At 34.8% G+C, this 26,590-nt stretch overlaps 1 protein-coding gene across 1 annotated transcript in view; it reads left to right on the top strand.

Moving 5' to 3' along the window:
- Positions 1-6,813: 6,813 nt before the first annotated feature.
- Positions 6,814-26,590, top strand: part of LOC128016041 (cadherin-22-like) — a 166,537-nt gene continuing 146,760 nt past the window's right edge. Inside the window, exon 1 of the mRNA XM_052600359.1 lies at positions 6,814-7,048. The gene's annotated coding sequence lies outside the window, so the exon portion shown is untranslated. The remainder of the gene's footprint in view (positions 7,049-26,590) is intronic.

Below are 26,590 nucleotides of genomic sequence, written 5' to 3'. Positions count from 1 at the left end.
TTAACCCAAAAAATTGTAACAGGCTGACTGTTAAAACAATATGTTGATGTGGTAAATCCTCAGAGCTTTTGATGACTTTTTGGTGAATAAACAAAAGATAAGCAACCACTAAATCAGAGAGAGCAAATGCTTAAAAGGTGATCTTGGCATTACATTAAATCACTTTAAAATGCATTAACTAAATGTGTTTATTAGTTAGTGTGTTTATTTAAATGAATATTTTACATTTTTTTATGCATGTCATGCATGTGAATAGTTTGCATGCAATTGCATGCATGCATGCAAACTATTCACATGCATGGCATGCATAAAAAATGTAAAATATTCAATTGCATGGATGCAATTTCTTCTGATGATGCTAGCAGCATATATTTAAGCCTCATATTCAGTCTTAATCTTAAAATGACAGTACATGAGCTTTTCTAACCTACTGAATGAGCATCTTGAACCTATGTCATCTTTTTTTCTTCTACTTCATATTCTGACTACAATTCCAGCAACTGCTACTGTAGAATGTGTAGCTTAAATGACACACTTTAAAACAAAATAACTCTTTTACTTATATTTTTGCAGAGTCCATCTCTTCCTGATTTGATTTAGATAATCCTGAGGTAAGTCAACATGAACAGATGGAGCTTTTTGATCCCAGATTGATATTCTTGCCACTCTCTTAAAAGTGTTTTATATTTATATGGTTTTCCCAGATATATTGATGCAGTCTGCTCATTGTTTGTGACAGTTCTCTAATAGACTAATTACTCAATGTTCATTAATCCTCAATGCACTGGAAAATGTCTACTTCAGGATATGCACCAATTTTCAGTCACTTTTTCAGAGTGCTTGCATTGGTTGAACTGATTTAAGTTTGCACGATCCTTGCTTCAGTTAATCTATGACAGGAAAGACAATGTAAATACAGGCAGCTCAGTGGAAAATATGCACATTCAGAATCTGACAGCCAATGCATTGCTGCTAAATGCTAACGGGATAATCAATTGTGCTATCAAAGAAAGTTAAAACGAAATCTCTGTCCTTTAGTCTGACAGTGGCATTAATATGATTTTACTGTTTTTGATTTCATTTTGGACGAACTCTGGGCTAAAATGAAATGTTATAGCATTAGCATATTAGTTAGCATCATTATTATACAAGTGTCTACTTTCTATGTCAGGCCGCAAACACTACTCAGTGTCAACATATGTCTTTCTTTAAATTGTCTCTGCATGTTAAGAAAAAAACACTTCTCCTTTAATAATCTAACATACTGTCAAGAGCGGACATGTGGCATGACAAAACTAGATAGCGGCTGTTATAATTAAGGGAGATGTCTACAGCACAAGTGCTTGATGCGTTGATGTGCCTTCACTGCAAAAGATGTCTCATTTCAGCCGGCTTGTCATGTTGATGGCCTACTAATATTTAATTTCTTATACCTCTAATGCAGTTTGTATATGTGATTATAAAATAGGCTATACAAAGTTAGCTCACAGTCAATAGCAATAGATTCCTGTTGTTAATGAAGAAATTAAGTTAAGCATTTTTAATAAACAAGGCTTGTTAAAAAAAAAAAAAAAAAAAAAACATGAATGTGGCGACATATCTGAAAAATTACATTCCGCCGCTTCTTGCACGTTTTCAAAATGTGCTGCTAAAAGCATGTTCGGTTTTATACGAAACAGATCAAAGTGAATCTAGCAATGTTGTATCACCTGAATGAAATAAGAGATGCTAAAAGGTTTTAAAAAAATTTCAAGAAATAACACTCCATCTACAATAAACCTGACCCTAAAACTGAAAGACAGTGTTAAACAAAATCAAATGTGACATAAAACACATCTGCTGTAGAAACCAATGCCATTTTATCTTGCTTCTACAAGTCTGAGCTAATTTATCGTGTTTCCTATCGCGAGTTCAATGCTGTACCAGGTGCGCTACCGAGCAAGTTTACTTCATCAAAAAAGCCACAGATAAGAGCTAGTTATGAGATGCAAACATCAAAATGTGCTAGTTTACAAATCATGCATTATGCTAAAAGTTTTCATAGCTCATAACAGTATTGTGTAAGGAACCACAAGAAAATATCGTTATGAATCTATATTATTATTATTATTTTTTGCAAATAATTACAAAAAATGGCAAGTGACACATTTATTTAAAATTTCTTTATAAAGTAGAAAGACAGAAATGTTTTTGTATTTTTTTTTTTTTTTTTTTTTTTTTTTTTTTTTTTTACAAACTATTTTATTTTCAATTTCAAAAATCTTTATTTATTTTTCCCCACAAGGTTATGGCTGATTTGTCCGTTTATGTGAGTATTCTGCATCAACGTGCAGCTTCCAGTGTGGATTAAGATTGGTCTGGCAGATTTCCTAGCTCTGCAAGAAATGAAGCACACAAACTCTTCCATGGATTCTGTCTTTGGGCAAGTAGGTGGTTTTTACACTTAATAATAATTTTTATAGTTTTAAAATTGAAAGCATATTCATTTCGCAGTGTTTTCAGGATCTCTGCTGTGGCTGCTTGATTGGACCTCAGACGTGCACAAGAACCTTTCGGACCATTCAGTCCCTGATCCCCATGGTCCTTTTGTTTCATCAGTCCAGACCTGTCGCTTCTTGTCACTGCTGACTTTGAGGACATCATGTCGATGAATAACACAGTTTCTACAAGATGTCGAGGGATTTACCATGCTTCTCTCTCCTTTTGTTCAGACTTTAAAAAGGCAAAGCAGCACTCTACGAAAAGAAGTTTTTTCTTCTTCTTGTCAGAGTTTCTCTTAGAAAGTGGATGTAAATTCTGCATCGGAAGCAGTGCTGGGAAACTGGAAACTATTTACCAAGCTTCTTATAATTTGAAGTAGTTAAACGGCAGCCAATCTACTTTTTAGTAAAATCATTTAGGTTTACACCAAACCTTTACCATTGATTTTTAATGCATATTTAAAAAGTGCATTAAAATGCATATTTAATCTGTAATTCATCTAGCACAAATTAAGGTGACAGCATTCAAGTTAACTTTTAATGTGACATGTAACATGAATCTTTCTAAAACTGAGCTGAAAACAAAGTGTTGAACATCAGGATTTACAGTAACTAATCATTTTACTTCAAACTAGAAAACACAGGGGCTAAAATGATTTGTGAATCATTTGTTTGAACAGTTTGTTGTTTATTTGGAACAAATCATTTGACTAAAATGAACTGACTTCACAATGCACAACATTTTAAGGAACCATGTTCCTAACTGCATTTTTTAAAAATAAAATAAGATGAAAAATACAGCAGTATATTTTTGTTCACTGCTCATAAAAATCAAAAACGAAATATTTCGGTCTAGAATTTCTTTCTTTCTTTCTTTCTTTCTTTATTTTTCATTATTTTTTATTTACTTGAACTTGTTTAAGTCAAGTGTTAAATCCACATTTTTTTTCTGGTGGAGTACATCCCAAACAGAAACAGATTTAGACCCAGTCTCTGATCACTACGAGAGTTATTTGTTTCTCTGCTGGTCATGTTTACACAGGTCTACTGAATTTCAAACGCTACTTAGTTTGAGGGATTACAGACTCCACGGCTAGAACATCCAGCAAACAAAAATATATATACATGTAATATTCAAAAGCTATTTCTATAGTCAGCGATTCCCAAGACAAGATGTTTAGAGCTTCAGAGAAAGAGAGGGATGAAAAATGACAGGTGAATTCATGCAAGACGATGATGGATGAACCACATCCGTAAGTCAAGGTGTGTTGTGGGTAAAACAGGGCTGTAACTAACTTGTAACATTCAGAGATGGAGGAGGATGGAGAGAGAGAGAGAGAGAGAGAGAGAGAGAGAGAGAGAGAGAGCGAGAGACACTCTAGCAACACCAATCTAAGAGATTTTTACACTAGATTACTGTCTGTACTAGAATTAGTTTTATAGACTTCCCCAGATACAGAGATTGACTGGGGCTAGTTGTCACGTGTCAAAGGGCTGTACTTCAATAAAAGTGAGGTTCTGAGTAAGACAGAAAAGCTTTATGCAATTATATTTCCATAATATTTTGTCAGTCAGGACAAACAGTCTCATACTGGACAATGTTGCTATATTTATTAATGCTAAAATATAAATTCTGTAATTTTTTCACTCACCCTCATGTTGTTCCAAGCCTGTAGTCTGTTATTTATTTCCGTAGAACACAAAAAGAGAAACTCTGGCATGTAGGTAGCCCTTTCTTGGATATGCAGCAAATGGATCTCAAATACTGAGTTTTTACTCTTTTTGTAAGAATTTATTTGCTTAAAATCCATCATATTTTATTTCTCGGTTGTTCTTATGCATATTGAAGCTTCTATCCAAAGTTTGAATTTGATTGGTTCTCCATCACGATAAATGTGGACGGTAGTTTTACTGTAGAATTAACTATTTTTTTACTGACAGAATTTCATTACATGTTTACGTATTGAGTTTACATGCAAAAAAATCTTTAAAACATGTTGCATCGCTTTTCATTCAAAACAGAGCTGTTTTACTCAAGATATCCTGATAACACACATACATCACGGAGATGTCTGTTTGACGTCATCTGCAAGACGTAAGAGTGTTCGCTCATCTGCAATACATCTATAGGACGTTTCGTATCAGATGTCAAATAGACATTAAAAGGTGCCTTTAAGATGTTTAAAATGTTTGTAAAACATGGATGTTTGTACACAGCAGATGCTTTCCAGATACGTTAATACCGTTTTCTGGTTTATTCAGGGAATGTTCAACACATATTTCACAACTTTCAAAACCGTTTTATGGAGTTTAATCTACTGAATGTTATTTTATTTATTTTTTTTCAGCTGAAAAGTCTGCATGCTGCTAAACAACAGTGCAATCCATCAAACGCACTGTACTTCAGTCCCTCACTGCCTTATTTTTGTGAATATGATGCTAGCCGTGCAACCCAAAATAAGGTCTGTTGGTTCTGCCACATTTCTAAAAGCGAGTACTCGACTACATAGGAACATTGTGCAAGATAAAATCTCAAGGGACTGTTGTTGGTTTTTCTGGCTGTGACGCACTGAAAGCATTTCACCTTTCACTCAGTGCCTGCCTGCCTCTGTGGGTTCACCGCTAGGTGAGATATTGATCAAGACCTCCTCAGCTGGGTACTTAACCCCTGACACACAGTAAATGATGCCACTGCGAGCTCTATCTGCTGGCCTTGTTATGCCGTGATGCTCGTGTCGGGGGGAAAAGGAAATCTAATGTCGCGTCTGTGATATCCTTCCCCCTTTCACTGCCTTTCTGTTTATTTAATGTACTACAGCAGTACAAATAAAGGTTCTTCACTGGTTCTTTGCATCAACAAGGAACCCTCTTTTTACGAACAGTTGGTTTTTGAATTGCAAATTATAAAGTGCATGGCTAGGACAGCAAATAAGCTTTTTCAACTTTAAAAAGGAGACAAAATTCTTCCATATTTATTTTGTATTATATATATATATATTTTTGCTACTTATTTTTAGTATCCTAAATATACATGTTTACATTAGTAATTTATTAGGCTATTTGTATTTGTTCATGTTGTCCACCACCCAGGCTGAGAGTGTTTGCTCATCTGCAATAGAGTATGTTGCATGTCCGCCATATTGAATTATATATCGCGAACCCAATTTTTTCCATCTTCTTCTGCTGCAGTCATCAAATCTTCACCAAATTTGGGTCAGATCGCCTTCAGACAATGCTGGCCAAAAGCTGTGGAAATATTTTTTTAATAGTCCATACTGTCCATCTATAATTCCATGATAAGGGTGCTAACCAGGAACCGTGTCTTAGCAATGCTTACTTTGATAAATTACTTAAATTACTAAACGTTTCCATCAGGTGGCGCTGTCATTAAATTGATTCTGGATTATTGTAGTTATGGCATGTTAATGACTTGCTGAATTCGGAACCACATACTTTCTTACTAGTCATATTAGTCTTACTACTTTTGCCATAACTTACATATAATATGAGTAGTATACCTTCCTATCAATTTTACTGTAGCTATCAATTTAGAAACAGTGGCTCGGAATGGTCAAAACTTCAGTAAGCAACTAAATGATTTTTTAAAAAAGAATGCGATTACCAATTACATTTACCTTTATCGTACACTGTTGCATTTGTATGGAAGCGTGTTTCCGCCACTGAAAAAAAATAAATAAAAAAATTCTTGCGACTTTCTCAGAACACTCAGAATTGCGTAATAAAAACTCGAAATTGTGAGAGAAAATTTCATAATTGCAACTTTTTATCTCACAATTCTGAGTTTTTTCCTCTCAATTGCGCATTTACATCTCGCAGTTCAGACCCCCCCCCCCCCCCCCATATTTGCCTGATACAAACTAGAAATTGCAAGTTATAAAATCAAAGAAATAAAGTCAGAATTGTGACATAGTCGCAATAACCTTTTTTTTTTCTGCTTACTTTTATTAGAATCGTGTGTAGCATGAGAAGTGTACAGCTTTTGACTTTTGACTGAAGTTTATACTATGCATTTTTGTGACATCAGTTAGAAAAAATGCAAAGTCGACAGAATCAGAAGAGCTTTTTTGAAGCCCCCCCTTTCTGGTTTACATGAGCACTATTGTGCAAAAAGAAGCAATATAAACATCTTGTCAGTAAACAATGCATGTGCTAACGGCGATAAAGGATATGAATAAGATCCATTTTATGCAATAAAACCAAGTGAAACATTTCTTTCATAATGCATATGTAGAGGGTTAACACAAGTGCGCACGCAGCAGTACGTGAACTCTCAGTCCTGCTCTTATTCAGTCAGTTCTGCTCATCGCCGCACGAGGCTGCGCGCTGCTGTCAGACGCGCGCGCTGGAGACAGAAGAGACTCTCATCACATCACGCGCGGAGGGGAGAGCAGAGCAGGCATCGCAACGCATCGCATCGCACCGCGTCTGTCCCCAGTGCTCACATCGCGCCGCATTGAGGATCGTACCTTTATAGAGAAACATCATCAATTACGCGCAACACGGTGCGTAAAATCCACAGCAGAGGCTTCAGTGAGACTGCGATTCAGGTAGTGCTCCTCTCCACAAACTTATGCTTTTACAGAGACTTATAGCCACTGCATGTGTCCAACTCTTAGATAGAGCATCTATTGAGATGTGTGACATGGCTGGAGATGTGTCTGTAAGGCAGATAATATCATATACAGAAAGGGTTACGCGCAACTTGTTGCCGGTAGTTTGTGTCTGAATCAATAATCCGTTTAATCCTTAATGCATATTTTGTATTCAGATATCATCGATACGTGTATTTACCTGAACGAAAAGTTGAAAAGAGTTGCCTAGATATTGTACAGACACCGGCTGAAGTGTTATTGAGATGTCATTTATGGTTCAGTTTCAAAATCCGCTGATATAGACCGAGATGATTGATTATGGCAGTGATTTATTGGATTAGTTTTGCAGATCATTCAAAACATGGTGTCTGTGTCAACTTGCTGGTTATTTTCCAACTGTATATGCAAATGCAATATATATATATATATATATATATATATATATATATATATATATATATATATATATATACACATATATATATATATATATATATATATATATATATATATATATATATATATATATATATATATATATATATAGGGTGAATACAGGTGGGACCCTTTTATGTCCAATATTATTATACTATTTTATAATCTATCTATCTTTTTTTTTGTGATGGAAGAATACACACACAATGATAAATATGATGATTAATCTTGTCACATTTAACCTGGATGCACTCTCTGTATCTGAAATAGAGTTTCTCTGTGCCTTTTTATTGATGATGCATATTTTACAGAGACCATGGGCTGTGTTTTTCCACCACTGTAACTCATCTTGGCAGTATTTTATTATCACGCCAGTACTGAAACTTGAACAGTGTGTTGTAGGATTATCAAGGGAACTTCAGTCTTGATGTGCTTGAGTGAACCGAGGCTTGGCTCCTCTGAGTGTTACAGAGGTATCACCTATTGATCAGAATTTTAATCGGAAATGATTAATTATTGGTTGGATTTATTGGTTTGGTAGATCATTTTGAGTATTGCCAATAACATTTTGCCTAAAAGGGCTACAAATCTCAACCAGCATCATGTGCATATTCTGAAAAATTACATTTCTGTATTTCTTAGTATTGACTAGTGCATATATTATAGGCTTGTGTAACATTATTTAGAATCACTTCAGAATTTAAAGAAGGAATGATTTCTGCAATATATATATACAAGTGATGATCTCATGTGCTTGACTCAATGGAAGTTGATTCCTTTGTGTGTTAGAGGATTTATGATGTTTAGAAACCCTCCAAAATGACATTTCGGCATATCACCAAAACAGTAAGTTGATTTAGTACAGCCTTTGATGAACTGAATTTCGTCATGCTTTGTATTTGTAGATAATTGAGTGTTTAATGAATATCACAATGAGAACACCTCTTTCTGTTTATATTTAGTCAGTAGTTAACTTCCCGTGTCTGGTTAATGCATGCATGCATGCTTACGTGTATTAAACATCTAATGCATAAACTTACTGATGCATGGAATGTTTAATTATGTTAATTTTGGCTGATTGGCCACCTCATGACTGAATCATTGTTCAATGCAATAATTTTTTTCAAAATGTAAAACATGGCGCTGTTAGTTGCAGGCTATGTTTGCATCCATGATTCCTGTTCTTGATTTTGCATGCATTTGGATTGCTTAATAAATACATTCCCGAATGCATGTTTACACACTTTCTTTATCTTGTAGCTTCTAGGAAGAGCAAGGCAGCTTTGACCGTGTGGTATCTATCCATATCGATAAGTCGACATCTCTAAAGGTTTGTCTCCTGAGCGAGCACAAGACTTTCATGTCTTCTACGTGTGTGGGAAAAACTCAGTGTAGTAAGCGAGGCCCTGTGTGAAAGTTGACAGTATTTCCTCTCTCGTTCATGAACCGGTGGCTGTTTGCCCCTCGTTGTGTGCCGACATGATCTCAGTTTAATCCTCAAGCGTCTCCGCTCTGTTCTCGCTGATTGTTGTCATTTACCCAGCTCCCCACTGGGCCCCTTGGAGCCCGTGTTGGAACTCGATATCCAATCAGTGATTTAGATTATCCAATTAAGCGACTGATATATGTCCAGAGATGCCTTAACGCTTCACACCCTTCGGTTTATATGCAGCTAATGAAACCTGAGTTGCGTCAGCGCATTCCACCTTGCAACTTTTAATTATCACGTAAATCTTTAATGCATCGCGCAATTATAAACAGCGTGATGTTAATTATCGGCTGCTTTCACCTTTCACTCTGTGGCTGTATATATATATATATATGAGTGTCATTGCATTCCTATGTATTTGCTGAGTGCTATTGACAGGTGTGTTGATATGCGATCTCATGCACCACCGCGCCGCACATAATGCGACTGCAGAGGCCTGTCAGCAGCGCTTTTCCATACAAGCACATACATGCTGCGAACTCACATGAACTAATGTGTTATAGATTCATCGTGATGTATGTCTCGCAAACAGCCGCGTCGCCTTCGGGGCCTTAGACTCAGGGCCCTAACACGCGGGCCTCTTTGATAGATCGTGTGGAAGAAGCGACGTGCCACGGACAACATTGATTACCTTTTACTGAGTCTGAATATAAACCTTAGCGCAGCGGGAGTGTGAGGGTGGGGGAAGTTGATGTATGTTGCCTGAGGGGCGGTGGAAATGACAGATATGGGTTACAAATGAGAGAGGTTTTATGACTCCTGGAAGGCGGACCATCAGGCCCTTTTAATTGATCTCAGTCTGGTGGTGGAGTTCAGGGAGCGCCGCTGCAGTTTCACACCTGCTTTAGGTGCCTCTGCCGCAGACCTTTGCTTAAAATATACGCTGTGTTATGATCCCACACCTGCTCCGAGATCCGGCTCATGCCAAAGGAATGCGACCCCCCGTGTTCCCCGTGGGCTTTTCACCCAGTTCCCCGTTAAACAACGGCTGCTTTCTCACTGTTGTTGTGAAGCAGAGTGGGCGATATGAATGTTGTGAAGTCTCACAGCAGAACTGAATAGTTTGGTTAACATTTAGCACTGATAACAGCTTTGTCTTTTCATAAAGTTAAGTAAATTAAATCTTGATTAAATCTTTATATATCTAAAGGCTTTGTTAGCTTTTTGAAAGTCAACATGACATTTGCATCCAGCGTTCCCCTTTAATTTGTTCCTGCTCAGCAAAACGTATTTCCATTGTAGGGGCGCTTTGGCCACCTTGAAAGAATCAGAAAATGTCTGAGATCACATTAAAATGCTGGGATTTGGTTTTTCATTTAAAACTGGAAACATGCTAAGTTTTATGATCCAGAAAAAATAAACAAAAGTATAGATATTTTTTTTATTTTTTTTGCATTCAAGCACAAAGCATGCTGGTGATCATCTGGGTTTGTTCATTCCAGCATAAAGAATAATTTCTATGCAAATTATTAATAGACACAAGGAATGCGACAGCTGAAACCCATGTCTTGCATACGTCTGTGTGTAGTGGTTCTTGAAGCACTGACTCCAGCTGCAGTCCACTCTTTGTGAATCTCCCCCACATTTTTGAGTGGGTTTTGTCTGACAATCTTCTCCAGGGTGTGGTTATCTCTATTGCTTGTAAACTTTTTTCTACCACAACTTTTCCTTCCCTTCGCCTCTCTATTAATATGCTTGGACACAGAGCTCTGTGAACAGCCAGCCTCTTTTGGAATGACATTTTGTGTCCTGCCCTCTTTGTGCAAGGTGTCAATGGTCATCTTTTGGACAATTGTCAGGTCAGCAGTCTTCCCCATGATTGTGTAGCCTACAGAACTAGACTGAGAGACCATTTAAAGGCATTTGCAAGTGTTTTGAGTTAATTAGCTGATTAGAGTGTGGCACCAGGTGTCTTCAATATTGAACCTTTTCACAATATTCTGATTTTCAGAGATACTGAATTTGGGATTTTCCTTAGCTGTCTGTTATAATCATCAAAATTAAAAGAAATAAACATTTGAAATATATCAGTCTGTGTGTAATAAATTAATAAAATCCACAAGTTTCACTTTTTGAATGGAATTAGTGAAATAAACGTTTTAATGATTTTCTTATTATATGACCAGCACGTGTATGTATGTATTGTCTGAATGGGAACTACATCAGAAGTGAGTAGTTTAGAGGCACCAATGGACTAATTTTTCTCCTGTAATGTGACGCAATTTAGAATATTTCAGAATATTTTATTAGAAAATAGATTTGATATAGATTTGATATAGAATAGATTTGAGCTAGATTTGATTTTATACATTGATGGGATCATGAAAAGTTGCAAATCCACATGAGAATGTAGCAAGAGCTGATTGTTTGCCAATACAATGGCTCACTTGTTTGCATTATAAAAGCTTCAGATGCAGAGCGTGTTTTGCACCGACAGCACATGCATCAGAACGGCTGGATTAACACACAGGAATGTTGATTTGAGAATATTTGCTTTTAAACCTAATTTTCCATTCAATTCACTCTCAATATGTTATCCACAAGGCTTTATACCATTGAAATGAAGAAGGTATTATTAGAATGAACGCAGTGTCTCACCTTGTGCCAAATTTGCCTCTGTCATTATTCCCTGTGTCGTCAGTAGTGAAGCGTGCATACAGCAGTGGAATGAAATGAAAAACTGTTTGTTTTTTCAGGTGACTGTAATTACATGCAGGTCAAGTGGCTTTTCAAATTTTTTTTTTTTTTTTGGAGCACCACAACAATAATTCAATAATTACTGTCTTTACTCTGTCAGGCTGTATTACTGTTACTCAAATCCTTGAGAATGAGTCTTTATTTGAATATGGAAAATGTTTTTGTTGTTGTTGTTGCATGCAACTGAGCCCCCAAAACATTGTGCATGATACATTATTGATATTTAGCATGTAGCGGCAGAAGGACATGGTGAGACTGCTGCTTTTAGATTTTAATGTCTGTGAAGGAAATATTTTGAGTTCTAATTTATGAAAATGATTTATGATTCATAAATGTTATTTGCGTCATTGTGCTTTCTGCACTTTTTGCAGATAGTTGCAAATGAGTTGTTCTCTGTACAGACTGTAATTCACAAATATATCATCTGTCTTTTCACCCCAGTTGTTGCAGATATTATAATTTGTGTTGGTAAATGTTGCATGATGCATTAATGGATGTGAAATCTGTCAGTTTTGACTGACAGGATGTGAATTTGGCTTCAGAGTGCAGTTTGATCGTTTTCCTTAATGTTGGTCGTCCAGTAGCATGTTACCATGGTAATTTAGCTTTGGTGGATGAGTTGGCATTTGTCAGAGGATATGGCAGTAAATACATGTTAGAATGTCTCACATGGGATTCTTTGATGAGTTGCATAAGACATGCATGTGTTTTTTTCTGGAGAGAGAGAGCTGCTCTGCTTTGTTGCTCCGTCAATGGTCCGTATGTCGCCCGCAGTGCTTTATGGCAGATGCGCAAACAATATATATATACAAGTACATTAACAATAATTCATTTTCATGCCATTCAGTGGAACGCAGTCGATTTTCGATGGTAATTAACCAGCACTAAACAGTCTGTCTGTGATTGCTTTGGAGTCCCTGAAGACATTTCTTGTTGCTCAAAGGTTGCTCTTCATTTCTCAGATTTTTATGTTTCATTAAACCCTTGAATTGTTTTAGATGTTTCTCCTAAAATGATGTACAAGAAGAAATAAAACTAGATGCAAATGGTGATTAATGGTAGATATGGCGGATGGCTCTGATCATTTGGTCTGATGAGTTTTGCATGCATTTGCTATCTTGACAAATCTGAGCACAGATTGAAACACTGAGCACTTTTCTGAAACTCTAGAGGAGATGCATGTGAGATTTCTGGGCTCTTTTTCACAGACATTCCTTTGAGAAGCAAGAGAATTCAGTAAAGTACTCCGTTTGCTGTTCATTTAATCTCAGCGCTGTCTAAGAAACATGTCAAGTCAAGTCAGATGTATTTGCATAGCACTTTTCACAATGTCTCAAAAGCAGCTTTACATAAAATCATGATGGTAATGTTTATATTATCTAAATTTGTTCATGCCTTATAGTCGCATTAAGCAGATTAGAGCTGGGTGATAATATACAGTAGATACATTTTGTGATTCAAACAATCAAGTCATTGAGATTTGATATATATATATATATAGAGAGAGAGAGAGAGAGAGCTGAAAGATAATGTAATTGTATAATGCATTTTGCAAGAAAATAAACAATCAAGTAGTTGTGATTATATAGTTCAAATCGCTTTATGTGAGTATATTTAGTGAGTATGGATAAAGTTAGATATGCTATATATCCAACTTTATATTTATGAGATATGAAAGAGATCTCATTTCAAGAGCAATCAACATGAAATCGAAAGTCTCACTGTAAATTTTCTTTTTCGTATTGAATCACCTTAAACTTATTCATCAAATTTTATAAATGAGTTATGAAACAACTTCTACAGAAGAATCAATATTAAATCATTTATTTTTCTCAATAAATAACCTTGAAAAAAAATCATATTTAAAAAGTACAATGGATTTTGGATGTCATTTCATGTTTGTAATGAAACAACTAGTGATGGAGGATCAAATCCTTTTTTTTTTTTTTTTGTGTCTTTAAATCTTGTTTAGCAAAGTTAATTAACAATTTTTCAAGTCAATTTGTTCATTTGGTTCATTTTAGCAAAATATAATTAAATGTTACCTATTAATAGCCAGATTCCCCAACACATCTACTACAAGTAAAAGTATGCGATGTTGTATTTGTTGTATGTTATATTTAGGAATTATCAAAAAATAGTTTATCCATCATATAGATAAAGTTAAACCATTTACTATCTCTTTATTAAGAGACATCATGACAAAAGTTCAAACATATCACAAGATACTACAATTTGAGACCAGAAGTGCATGATTTAACCATAAGAGTAAAAAAAAAAAACCCAGAACTATGCTCATGTTTGTAAGGAAGGTTGGGAATAATTAAATAATTTCTGTATCTAATATGGCTGTTACATCACGTGACAAAATAACAAATGACTCTGGAGATAAACGAATCATTTCTGTTTCTTGTACAGAACACAAAATGAATGAATCACTCTTTAGATGACTCATGGTTCCCGAGTCATTTAAAAGATTCGTTCAAAATGAACGTCCCAAACGCAGCTTTCATTTGAGGACTTGTTCTCCCCAGCTTTTTCTCTCCTCTTAAAAACTTTCACACACCATCCAGTTTGAAATTTTAAAACGCTGCAGAATTATGTAGGTTTTGTATTCCTCTGTGGTCACTTGAGGGCTACAGGCTTTCCTCTGATAACTCATCTCCACAGGCTCCACTGGTACTGGATTTGTTCAGACAAGCCGTTCCCTGCCTATTAATGTTCGGAGACCTCAAATCTCTTCCCAGTCCAGGACCGGATGGTCTGTAAGCCTCTGAAATTATCAAGATTCAGTCTGAACTTCTTCCTCGGCCTCCCAGACAGCAGTCCACGCAGATACTCAGAGGCGTAACCCATTGATAGGATGAACCTCCTGTCGGCACTTCACTCGCCATCAAAGTAAGCCCTCAATTCCAAACGTCTCCCTGAAAATGATTCATCTTGTTGAGTTATTGCCCGTTGTTCACCTCTATCTTTCAAGAGCGCGGCAGTATTACTGGAGCCATTCATATTTGATTATGGCTGTTGCGGACGGCCCCGGCGCAGCTTGCGGATTTCCAATCTCTGGGAATGTGTGTTGACTTTGTGAGCGAGCGGCCGTTTGGTCAAGCCGGGTGACCCTACATCACGAATTTGACACAAGACCTGCCATCTCAGGCAAGTTTTGATCAGATCCACTGATGGACGTTTCTGGTCCCGATTGTACGGCCCTCCGCCGACCCTGGGACCAAGATGAGCTTCAGATGAAATCACGCACGGAATACTGTTTTTATTCGACTCGGGTGATGCGGAGGGAAATAATGACCGTATTACTCACGATATGAGTCAGTCTTTCAGTTTGATTTAGGATTTTTATTGTAGCCAAAACTAGATCTGAATAATGATGACTTCCAAACACTGAAAAATTAGAAGAAAGGGTTAATATTTAAAACAAACCTTAAATATAGACACAATACTAAAAATTTTAAGAGTAGACAGACAGACAGACAGACAGAGAGATGGATAGATAGATAAACAAATTGTTGACATTTTGATATTAGTTCTTTCATGATTTAACTGTATTTAATCTGTATATTTATTGTGTAATTGGTAGCTTTTGAAGTAAAATGTTATTTTCTTATAATATACTTTATAGATTATTTTAATAATTTCTTATATCACAATTAAGCACATATTTTACCCATGGATTCTCATCATTATAACACACACACACACACACAAAATAACAAAGTACAATTCCAAAGTTTTTTTATGAAATAAAATAAAATAAAATAATATTAGGTAAAACAGAAATTCTACCTAATATTATTTTATTTTATTTTATCACATTAATTATATACATTTAATCATATGGCAAATAAGCACATTTTCTACACAGAAATTATCATCATTTTAAAAATCTAAATAAAATAAAATACAATAAATAAAATGCAGTAATTAAAACAAATTATGAATAAACATATATTTATTATTTTGTATGTTTGGTGTTATTGTGAACGTTATTCCAAAGCACATCTTTTTAAGAATAATTCCTAATGGATATAATCATATTATCAAAATGAGCTGTATTTTGTCTATATGTTTATATTAAGAATAGTGGCCGATTGATATGTGTTTTTTGACAGCCGATATCTTGGAAAGCGGGGGACCGATAGCCGATATAAAGCCGATATGATTTATTAAAATTATTATTATTCATATTTAAGAAATTTGAAATAATTTGACAATGGATAAAAAATGTATGTGTAAAATAAACATACTTTAGATGACAAGGTTGTTTTCACAAATAAATAAATATTTAATAAAAATATAATAAAAAGGAAGTAAACACGGTAATCAACGTGCCAATCAGTATTCTGGGAAGTTTCTGTGCACTTTGAATTCATATTTTTTTAGGGTAAGCCTTATTTTACATAAAGCACACCGTAAAAATGACATGAATATGACAGTGGGCAAATGGATAAAGTGCAGCATAATTTGAAATCACAAGTTTAAAGTTTAAAGCATCAAATTCACACGGACCGACCGTCACGCAGAGAACACGTGATCGTGCTGGACACACATATACACAAGATCTCACAGCTGGATTCAACTAAGTTTGCAAGGTTTGAGATGAAAGCAATATTTATCATACTTTCCGAATACATGAATTCCTTTGTTTAACCGTTCTATTTGATTATTAGACAGAACTGTTAACGACAACAATGAACAAAAGAGAGATTGTGAGCACAGTGTGCTGGGCACCGTCAAAATAAATATCCCACCTCGAACACATTGGCCAAGCAGAGAAATGTATAGTCAATTTGAAAAATGCCAAATATCGGCCGATATATCGGCTTTGGCGATATATCGTTCGACCACTAAATAAGAGAGATATGTTTGTATTATATTATCCTATTTCACTTTAAAAATGTGACATTACAGAAACAGAGTTGTGATTGCTGTTGTAAGTTGGTTTGATCAGTCACTCACTCATCCGTGGAGCCAGCAACTCTCCTTTTACTGCATCAAAACTGCATTTTGTGACAGATTGAGATTTTCCATGCTGTGTTGAGCACTGACTTGAGGACGGCAGTGTTTCAGTGACAGTGTGCAGTTTATCTCTGACAGTGTGTGTGTGTGTGTGTGTGTGTGTGTGTGTGAGAGAGAGATAGATAGACTGAACCAGAATGATGGTGGCATGAAAGAAATAAAGAGAAAAAGAGAGTTTGCCTGCTGTCAGGTGACATGACTCCAGTGGGCTGATGGTCTGCGGCTCATGTGGGAGTGAAGCAGGAAGTTAAAAGCTTGTCTAAGTCATGCAAACTGGTCTGGACAGGGAGATAGTGCTTCTGGAAGGAATAAAATCACCAATGAGATCATGCCGATATATCAGTTTTTCCTCATAGACAGCTATTAGATCTTATATCACATTTAAACCAGCATTACATCAGCCTCTAGTTACCCACATCAGCTTCGGAAAAATCATATCGGTGGTCCACTGAACTTCATTCAGACTTGTGTGCTGTAAAAGAGTAATGTCATTTTCCTGAGGGAGTTGTTAGTCTCTTGTCTTATGATTATAGTAATAAGATAAGTACAGATATGAGATATCAGCATATTCTTGCCTTGATATCAGTAATGAAATACATGCATATAGAAAAACACACTCAGACCGATAATGCTCTCAGTATATAAATGTGTCACATTTTTACTGGAGTTTTGTTAAAATGTAAATTAGTGACAGCACAAAAGCTGTATATGTGACATTATGTGCATGCAGCGCTTTATGAGTCTGTATGGATGAATGCATTACAATAGCGCATGCAAATAGATGTTTCAGCCTGTTATTATGTGCTGGTGGTTTTATACAGTGTATGTGCTGCTTTGCATTGTGTCAGATTATGCCACATTGACAATAACATGAATATTTTGTTGTGTTTTTTTCAAAGCAAGGATAGCAGTCATTATAGTATAGAGATGCTCAATGGGATTTAAGTATGAATGTTTACATAAAAATCATTTGTAAATATGACAGCCGCTTCAACACGTATGGCTTGACAATTCACCATCCAGATTTTAATCATTTCTGGATTTGTGCCTCGCTGTGTCCTGAAGTGGATGTGCTCTGAATTTCCTTCTTTGGTTCAGTTTTGTTCAGTTTTGTATGTGTATCTGTTTGTGTAGGGTTACAGTCACAATATAAGAAAAAAAGTGGCCTGTTCTGATTCTATGCTCAAATACATTGTGTTGTTTTTTCTATGTTGCATTTTTCAGTAAAAAAAAATAAATAAATAATAATAATAATATTATTTGTGATCAATGTTTTATGAAATACATGTTTCGGTATAGAAAAAAAATATTATAGCATAAATATTATTATGTATGATCAATGTGAAATGTATGAAATAAATGCTGATTAAAATCAAATATGATCGATGGAAATTTTTGAATTTACAATTTACAAATAATAAGTGAATACTTTTCTTCTTATCATGTATGTTATTTTACATATTTTTATCTATATATTGCATACGTACATGATTATATTTTACAAATATTATTTTCATTTATTATTATATGTATCATACATTACATACTTAATATAAAAACAATTTGTTACGTTAACAGTATTGTATGCATTTTCACACACAGCTTTCTTTGGATTTAGCTACTGTTCTTTTGCAGTGTTTCATGGATATTTTAATGAAATATTAAGTACAAGATTTAGTAGAAGAAACGAAATTATAAATAATAATATGCCTAGCCATTTAGTTGTTAGTTTTCTGTGCGACAGAGGTTCTTTTTAGGCCAAAATTGGGCTTTGTACTTGACTAAGGAGACCCTAGGGATCCTATATGAAGCGGTTTTCAATGATTGCATGGTGTGAACGTGTGTTTCTCGATGTTTGCATGAATCAGGCTTTCCATGTGAGCCGTACGAACATATAAACGACTCTTTCACTGTGAATAAGTTACGATACGACCACCGTGCATCCGTTTCTAATGTCACACTGTTGCAAGCGCACAAGTTTAATCTGAGTTTACAGTGGGATTTGATTCAATGTTGCAGATCACAGATTAGGACCGCTGGGTTTTTGCATGCATTTCACTGTTGTTTTACTGCTCTAATGGGCTTTGTAAGTTGACACCCGAGAGACACGAGAATTCGTGTGAGCTGGTCTCGGACTGCGCCCGTTCTCACTGCTTTCCCATCTGTATTAAAACCCAAGTATGGGAGATTTTCCACCGAGTGACAGAAATCACTTTGGCTGGGCTCTTGCACTGATGTGGTGCAAACTGTTGTCGTTGTGCGTCGCACGTTGAATATGAGAGATCATTCTTGACACATCGTGGGGGACATCGGCATCCTTCGAGTAGTTTTGAGATGATCGGTCAGTCCTCATTTGATGCAGAGGACGTCAGCGAGAGAAGCACAGCGGAGCAGTGCCTTTTCACGCTCTAATTTTGGCCAGATGCGAGTCCGTTGCGTCCAAAGCTGTGACCTTTCTCTTGGTCACGGGTGAATAGTTCGGAGGCACACGGAGGCTGGTCATTTTTGCTTAACGAAAGCATCCGTCGCTGGACGTGTGATGCAGATCACCGGGGTAAACCTAACGTACGTTGTGACGATGCATTCTCAGATTGTGTTAGCAGCAACGTGTTTTAATTATATCTGTGTGTGCGTGTTAGTTATCACAGCTAATTGACATGCTTTTCTCTCTTTTGCTTGTTTTATGGTAATTTCCTGTCTTGCTAATTTACTTCAGTTGCTGAAGTGTATGTTTTGTGTTTGATTGCACAGATTTTCGTTTTAAATGGTAATAGACTGATTAACATTATTTTGTCTCTTTCGGAAAAACACTGATATTTGTCAGATGTGATGCTGTTTTCCCATAGTACTGAATTATTACTGTATTTATGAATTGTGGTATTTACATGATACTTACATGATATTTATATTTATATTTACATGATATTTACAAGCTACTTCAGGGAAGAAAATTACTGTGGTATATATTTCCAACAAAACAAAATCTTGCAAATTAATATCTGGATCACATTTCATTAATTAATTTAATCAGATTTATCAATTTATTCATTCAGATTGATTTATTCAGATTCATTCATTCATATTTTTTATTGGAATTAAGCACCATTCTTTACTTGTAATGCAATAAATCTTAAAAATAAACAAAGAATATCTAACTAAATAAATACATTTTTAAAGATGTTTCATGAAAAACACTATACAAATAAATGTGAAATAAAAATAAATAAATAAAATAATTTATTTATTATTTTGTACATGCAATTAGAAAAAAAATGTATACAGTTTCCATAATAGTCCTGATAACAGAATATATATATATATATATATATATATATATATATATATATATATATATATATATATATATATATATATATATATATATATATATATATATATATATATATATATATGTATATATAAGTTTAAGTCTCTGGGGTATATTTGTAGCAAAAAATATAAATTATTTTTTCTTTTATTCCAAAAAAACTTTGGGATTATGTTCCATGCAAATTTTCTTACTGAAAATATATCAAAACGTATATATTTTTTTTAGTAATATGCAATGCTAAGAACTTCATTTGGACAAGTTTAAAGATTATTTTCTCAATATTTAGTTTTTTGCACCCTCAGATTCCAGATTTCTTTAAACGGTTGTATCTTGGCCAAATATTGTCCGTTAACATAAAATAACATAAATTATAAATTAATGAAAAGGTTATTTATTCAGCTTTCAGGTTATGCACAAATCCCAATTTCACAAAATTTACCCTTATGATTGTTTTTGTGCTCCAGGGTCCAGGGTTTTGTGCTTTTTATTAGTGTTCACCACATTTATCTGCATGAGTTTTATAGAAAATAATAAAGGCCGTTAATAATAAAATAATAAAAACCCTCATCGCCTATATAGCCAGATTTTGGATTAAATTGTTCCCTTCAGTTATAGCAATCAACCCATACGATTCCTACTCCAAATGAAAATGATATTTGAGAGAGACAGATGTGAGCCTTCCCTAATTGGTTCAGGTGGCTATTTAACAAGGCGGAGATATAAATGACATAATTCCCCGTGTGAAGATACGAGCTGAGGGTTTAATTATGGCTTTATCGTACACGCTGCAGCGTCACGTCATCGCCTGGGTTTGTTTACAGCTGGTGATTTACTGCTAGAAGTGTCCTGTTACGTGCTGATAAAGCACTCATTACACGCAAGGTCTCGAACACGGATAAACCACAACAACACCTGGAGTAGAAAGACGTGTCTTACTCAGTCAGACGTCACGCATCTCAGACATCTACGGTTACTCAGCGATTTGTCTTTGCGTTTTTTTTTGTGCAGTTTAATGCTTTGCTTTTTGCAGACGAATGCTGGATGAAAGGCTTGCATATGAAGCCTGTGTGTCTGGAAACATCTGTTCTCGTTCTTGTGATGTTGCACAGGGGCAGACGGCGGATCTCTGAAACAAATCAAAATGATGCTCTGAGGTGAAGAGTAAATTAGTTTAATTATTTAACCCTTCATGTTGAACTGACTGACGGATGGCTTTCTCTCTCGACGTGTCGGTGCATAACTAACTAAGTAACTGTAAGTGGATAATATGAACTAAACAAAACAACACAACTTTGTTTATTCATCCTCATATCAACAACAAACTCTTATGGGAATATGAGTTATGTCACATATTGGAAAGATTTGGTGTTTCTCAGAAATTGCTAGTAAATTTCACAGTTTATCACAAAGAATCGGCAAGAAACAAAATGAAAGATTAACATTCTTGACATTAACAATATAGAGTACATGAATAAACATTCAACATTGTAAATAACAAAGAACTGGCAAGTGACACATTAAAAAAGCTACTGTAACATTTTAGAATTTTAAAGTAGGAACACTGAAATAGAATTTTCTTGTAAAACATGCTCTAATAATATTTATTTAATTTACTATTAAAAAATATAATAATTTTGAAATATATATATATACATATATATATATATATATATATATATATATATATATATATATATATATATATATATATATATATATATATATATATATATGTATATATATATATATATATGTGTGTGTGTGTGTGTAATTTATGTGATAAAAAAATGCAGAAAAAAACTAAAATTGTGAAATATAATTACATTTTGAAAGTACCATTTTCTATGTGAATATATTGTAAAACTGTAATTTATTTCTGGGATGCGCAGCTGTATTTTCAGCATCATTGCTCCATTCTTCAGCGTCACATGATCTTCAGAAATCAGTTATGATTATTATCAATGCTGAAAACAATTGTACTGCTTCATATTTGTGTGCAAACGGTGATACATTTTTATTTTTCTGGATTCCTTGATGAATAGAAATTTAAAACATATATATAATTCTTTTATATATATATATAGCCTGAATGCTCTGTAAGTTGATCTGGATAAAAGCATCTGCTAAATTCATAAATTTAAATAGAAATACCATTATTAATGCTTTATGGTCAATTTTTTTTTTAAATCAATTTTATGTGTCCTTCATGAATAAAAGTCTTAATAAAACAATACTCACCAAGTCTTTTGAACAAATATGTGTAACATAAGAAAGCACAATATGTATTTTTTTATTTATCATAACTTAAGTATAACTACTTGAAATTCTGAATAGTATGTACTTTACATATTTTCCCAGCACTGATCAGGGGAATATTATATACCGGGTGAGATGTGAGATATCCTCCAATCGGTGGCCCTCGTCCAGACTCACAGGAGTGTGTGTCCAAGAGAAGGTGTGTGTGTGTGTGTGTGTGAAGACACTGCTGGCAGCCGCACCTGCTGTGTTTTGCACCTCTTCTCCTGCCACAAAGCCAGTAAGAAAACCACAGGCATCTGTGTTTCTGAATAACTTTTAGCTATTTCATGGAGTTTAAAGCTTCATTGCAGCTTTTTTTTACCTAATGCAGTGTTATTTTTGTATTATTGAGATTCTTCTTCTTATTACTATAGTTTGTATTAATATGTTGAATTAGAGTTTTTATTTTTTTATATATTCCATTTTCTTTTTCATTTTGTTTGAACTTTTAGTAATTTTGTCCTGTTTTTATTTCTATATTTATTCTTTTTCTTTATTTAAATTTTAGTTATTTTAGTACGAGTTAAACTAAATTAGAATATATAAATATTGCTTTGGCAACAACCTAAATATTTTTAGTTTTCCTGCACTTCTAAAGTTGTATTGTTCCATATTTTTAGTACTAATTCGAACAAATATAATACGAATATTAAATATTATATAAATAATGTCAAGTAATTATTAGAAAATTGTTATAATATAAATTATATATAATTGGAATAATAATAAATTAAACTAAAAATATTATATTACAATTCTAGAACTCTTGTAATAATAATAATAGTCATAATAATAATTTCTTAAGAACAGACACACACACACACACACACACACACTGTGACTTTTAAGCATTTTTATTTTATTTCTAACAATTTTCTGAGGTTTATTCTTGAATTAACCTGGTTTAGATGATATTTGTTGATTATAAAGAATATATTTTGCTTTCAGTAAATCTGTGGTAAAGGCGTTTTTGGCAGGTTTTATTGACACCTCTTTGTCACTGTGCTGTGTTACAGAAGGACCTTGTTTGGAGTTGTTTTTGAGACTGTCTGACAGTCTCAGATGCCACAGATTCTCTTAACAAATGTATTGTAATCCGACAAAACCCTTGTGGCACATTCTGGCAGACACTGCTGCAAACTGGCTCATATTTTCATGTGCAAAATTAATGTCTCATATTATAAACCCCAGAACGTCAAAATGTGAGTTTTTTGGCTTTAGCATTTAAATGCTACAAACAGCAAGCAGAAAAACAGCAAGATGACAAACAGCAAGCAGAAAACCATGACTCAACAGTGTGTCTTTGGTTATGCGAGCGCACACACTTGTTTTTCTCTTTCTCAAGCATCAATTGATTGGAAAGTGAGTTATTTTGTACTGTAAGTGCATGGCTTTTGTTTGTGCTACAAGCTGACTTGTGACATGTTCTGGTCTTCAACAGCCATTTTTATAAGAAATGCATCAATGCAGGAAAGTAAACTGCGTTGAAATTGAGTTTTAACTAGCGAAGGAAGTGAGGAAAAGCATTTTAGCATGCATTGAATGTTTTGTACATTTTTTTGTTATTGCAAAAGCTTGAAATGCTCTCAATGGGTCTGTTATTTACTCATGCGGTTGCATTTATATTTCCAGCATAATTGCTGCTGTGTTTGGCTTGAGCAGGTGTTATGGGGATCTCTGGAGTCACATGGACAAAAGCATTATATATCTGAAGAGCTATTACTCATTCATAAACCCAGGGATGAAAAAAAGTGCCGATATCACACAGCCTTAGGAGCGGATAAAACACAATCCCACTAATAAACTCAGAGAGCACATCTATAAAACTTGAGTCAAATGAGAAAATACTCAAGGTCCTGTACTGTTCTGAGAATGTGGGATAGAGCTGAATAAAGTTAGACAGAGAAACATGAGAAACAAGCAATTTCTTAAAGCGAGTTGTTGGAAATCTCTGACTTATCAACAGTCGAGCGGTCTACAGAACGTGAATCGATCTTTCATTGGAGCATCAGCTTCATCTCAGATCCAAATAGTCCCGGTGTAGAGCTATGAAATGCATGTGGAGAGCATCTGAGATCATTTAATGAGAAATGTTCCTCTGCAGAATGCAAAATGCATCATCTCAGTTATGGTTTTTCCACCTTTTGGATGATTATAATAGTTCCTCAAGTTCCCAGAGCAGTTGACAGAACTCGCTCCTTTATAACTTAATGTATTATTTAATCAATGCATTACATTTCTATAAGCACACTGTTAAAAATATTCCGTAAAATATACGGTAAAAAACCAGCAGCATTGGTTGCCAGAATTAAACCGTAAAAAAATACGGTAAAACCGTTTTTTTTTTGTTTAACGGTTTTATACCGTAAAAAATACAGTTACACTGTTTTAGGTTTAACGGTTTTACTTTATATTTACAGTTTAATACCATAATTTAACTGATATAATATGAATATACAAACTTATTGAAGCACTGAAATCTGTTTTGTACCTCTGTATTACTCTGGTAACCAGCAAAAGCAGGTGGTGATGAGAAAGTCACGTGATGAAACAAAGCCCATCACAAGCAGCTTTTAAATAATAAGATACTTAGAAGGTGCACGGTGTCATTCACACAAGCACTAAACACCATCATGGTGAGACTCATTAAACTGAAATATGCAATAAACATTAATTTAACAACATTTTATGTAACGTACAAACCTAATAAACATAACAATTAAGAACAAAACATAGTTATTTCGAAGAAAAAACATCAAATTCAAACAAAATTTGAAATGCAACGCAGAGAATTCTGGGACGGTAAGTTTACGGTTTTTCCCTGTAAAGTTTACAGGAAATTACCGTTAACTAGTAAACAGGTTTGTACTGTAGCATTTTCACAGTTCTTTACCGTTAAAATCACAGTCATTTTTTACAGTGCATTCCTTTGGAGAAATATGATTATGTACAGAGTTAATTGAGAGGCAATTGCAGATTTTTTTTTTCTTTTTTACTTGTTTTCCATTAACAATGATTAGAAATACTTTAAACCAGATTTACTTGTGAAAAATTGGCAGTGCAATAAGACGAATGTAAAATAAGATAAAAAATACTCTTAACAATAGGATTTTCTGAAATGAGAGGGTAGTTTGGAAATCAGTTTAATATTTAAAATTTTACTTCCCTTTGAGTCTGTTTAGGAAAATAGTTGAGGGAACTTCACTTGGCTTTTTAAACGAGTCATTTCTTGACATGTTTTCCAAGCATTTTTAGATATTTTAACTGGAAATCAGATAAAACGTACTCTTAAAGTGAGGAACATACAGTGGACTTCAATTTCTCCATTTGTTCTCAGTTTCATCTCTTTGTGTTCTTGAAAAGCTGCTTGATTTATAAAGAGATCTAATTAGTGATTTTACTTCCTTCAGGTTTGTACATGGAAATTGTTGTGTCACTATACAGTAGGAGTCATTTTGACTTGTTTTCCAATAAATATAGACTTATAAAATGCTTGTAACAAGATACATTTACTTGCAAAGCAAAACCGTGTACCATATAAAATCTGTCAGTACAAAATACACTCATCTTAATGATATACTCTCTAAAAACTAAACAAGTTCTACTGTATCTCTTGCAACATTGCTACTCGAGTGAATGCATTCATTTATTCTCAGTTTAATCTCTTTGCGTTCTTGGTAAGCAGTTCGATGTTCACTTGATCTCATTTCTATAAGAACATCTTTTAGCCACCTAAGCATGCTAAAATGCCTAGTTTGTTTAGATGGTAAATGTTAGCATCCGTCAAGCAGTCTTCCCAAACAGACAACGTTCTCTAATGCATGAATACGTCTCTCCCAAGAAGCAGCAGAATGTTTCGTTCTGTACAAATGTTTTAACTCGTGATTATTTGCTCTGAAATCCGGTCAGCAAATGAAAAGTCTTCTGAACGTCTGCCATGGATGTAAACTCGCTGCACATCCAGAACGCCGTCCTCTTGATTTCCACCGTTCCCTCGCTGCATCCGAAATGAATTGAGTGTCGGCGAGCGATAGACGTTCCTCTACGGCTCCTGTGAGAGCGAGGCATGGGGGAACTGCTAACAAGGACGCTCTGACCACAAAGAGCTCCTCTTTCATCAGAGAGATCTCTGTGTGTTGGAGAAAGAGCTGCTTTGTTGTGCTGCTTTACACAGATATAACTCGGGCAGCACACAATGCCACGGCTCCTTTCACTC

The sequence above is a fragment of the Carassius gibelio genome, chromosome A6, assembly GCF_023724105.1.
Source record: "Carassius gibelio isolate Cgi1373 ecotype wild population from Czech Republic chromosome A6, carGib1.2-hapl.c, whole genome shotgun sequence".
Taxonomy (NCBI): domain Eukaryota; kingdom Metazoa; phylum Chordata; class Actinopteri; order Cypriniformes; family Cyprinidae; genus Carassius; species Carassius gibelio.
The sequence above is the reverse complement of the archived record's forward strand: the minus strand, read 5'-3'. Positions and strand labels throughout refer to the sequence as shown.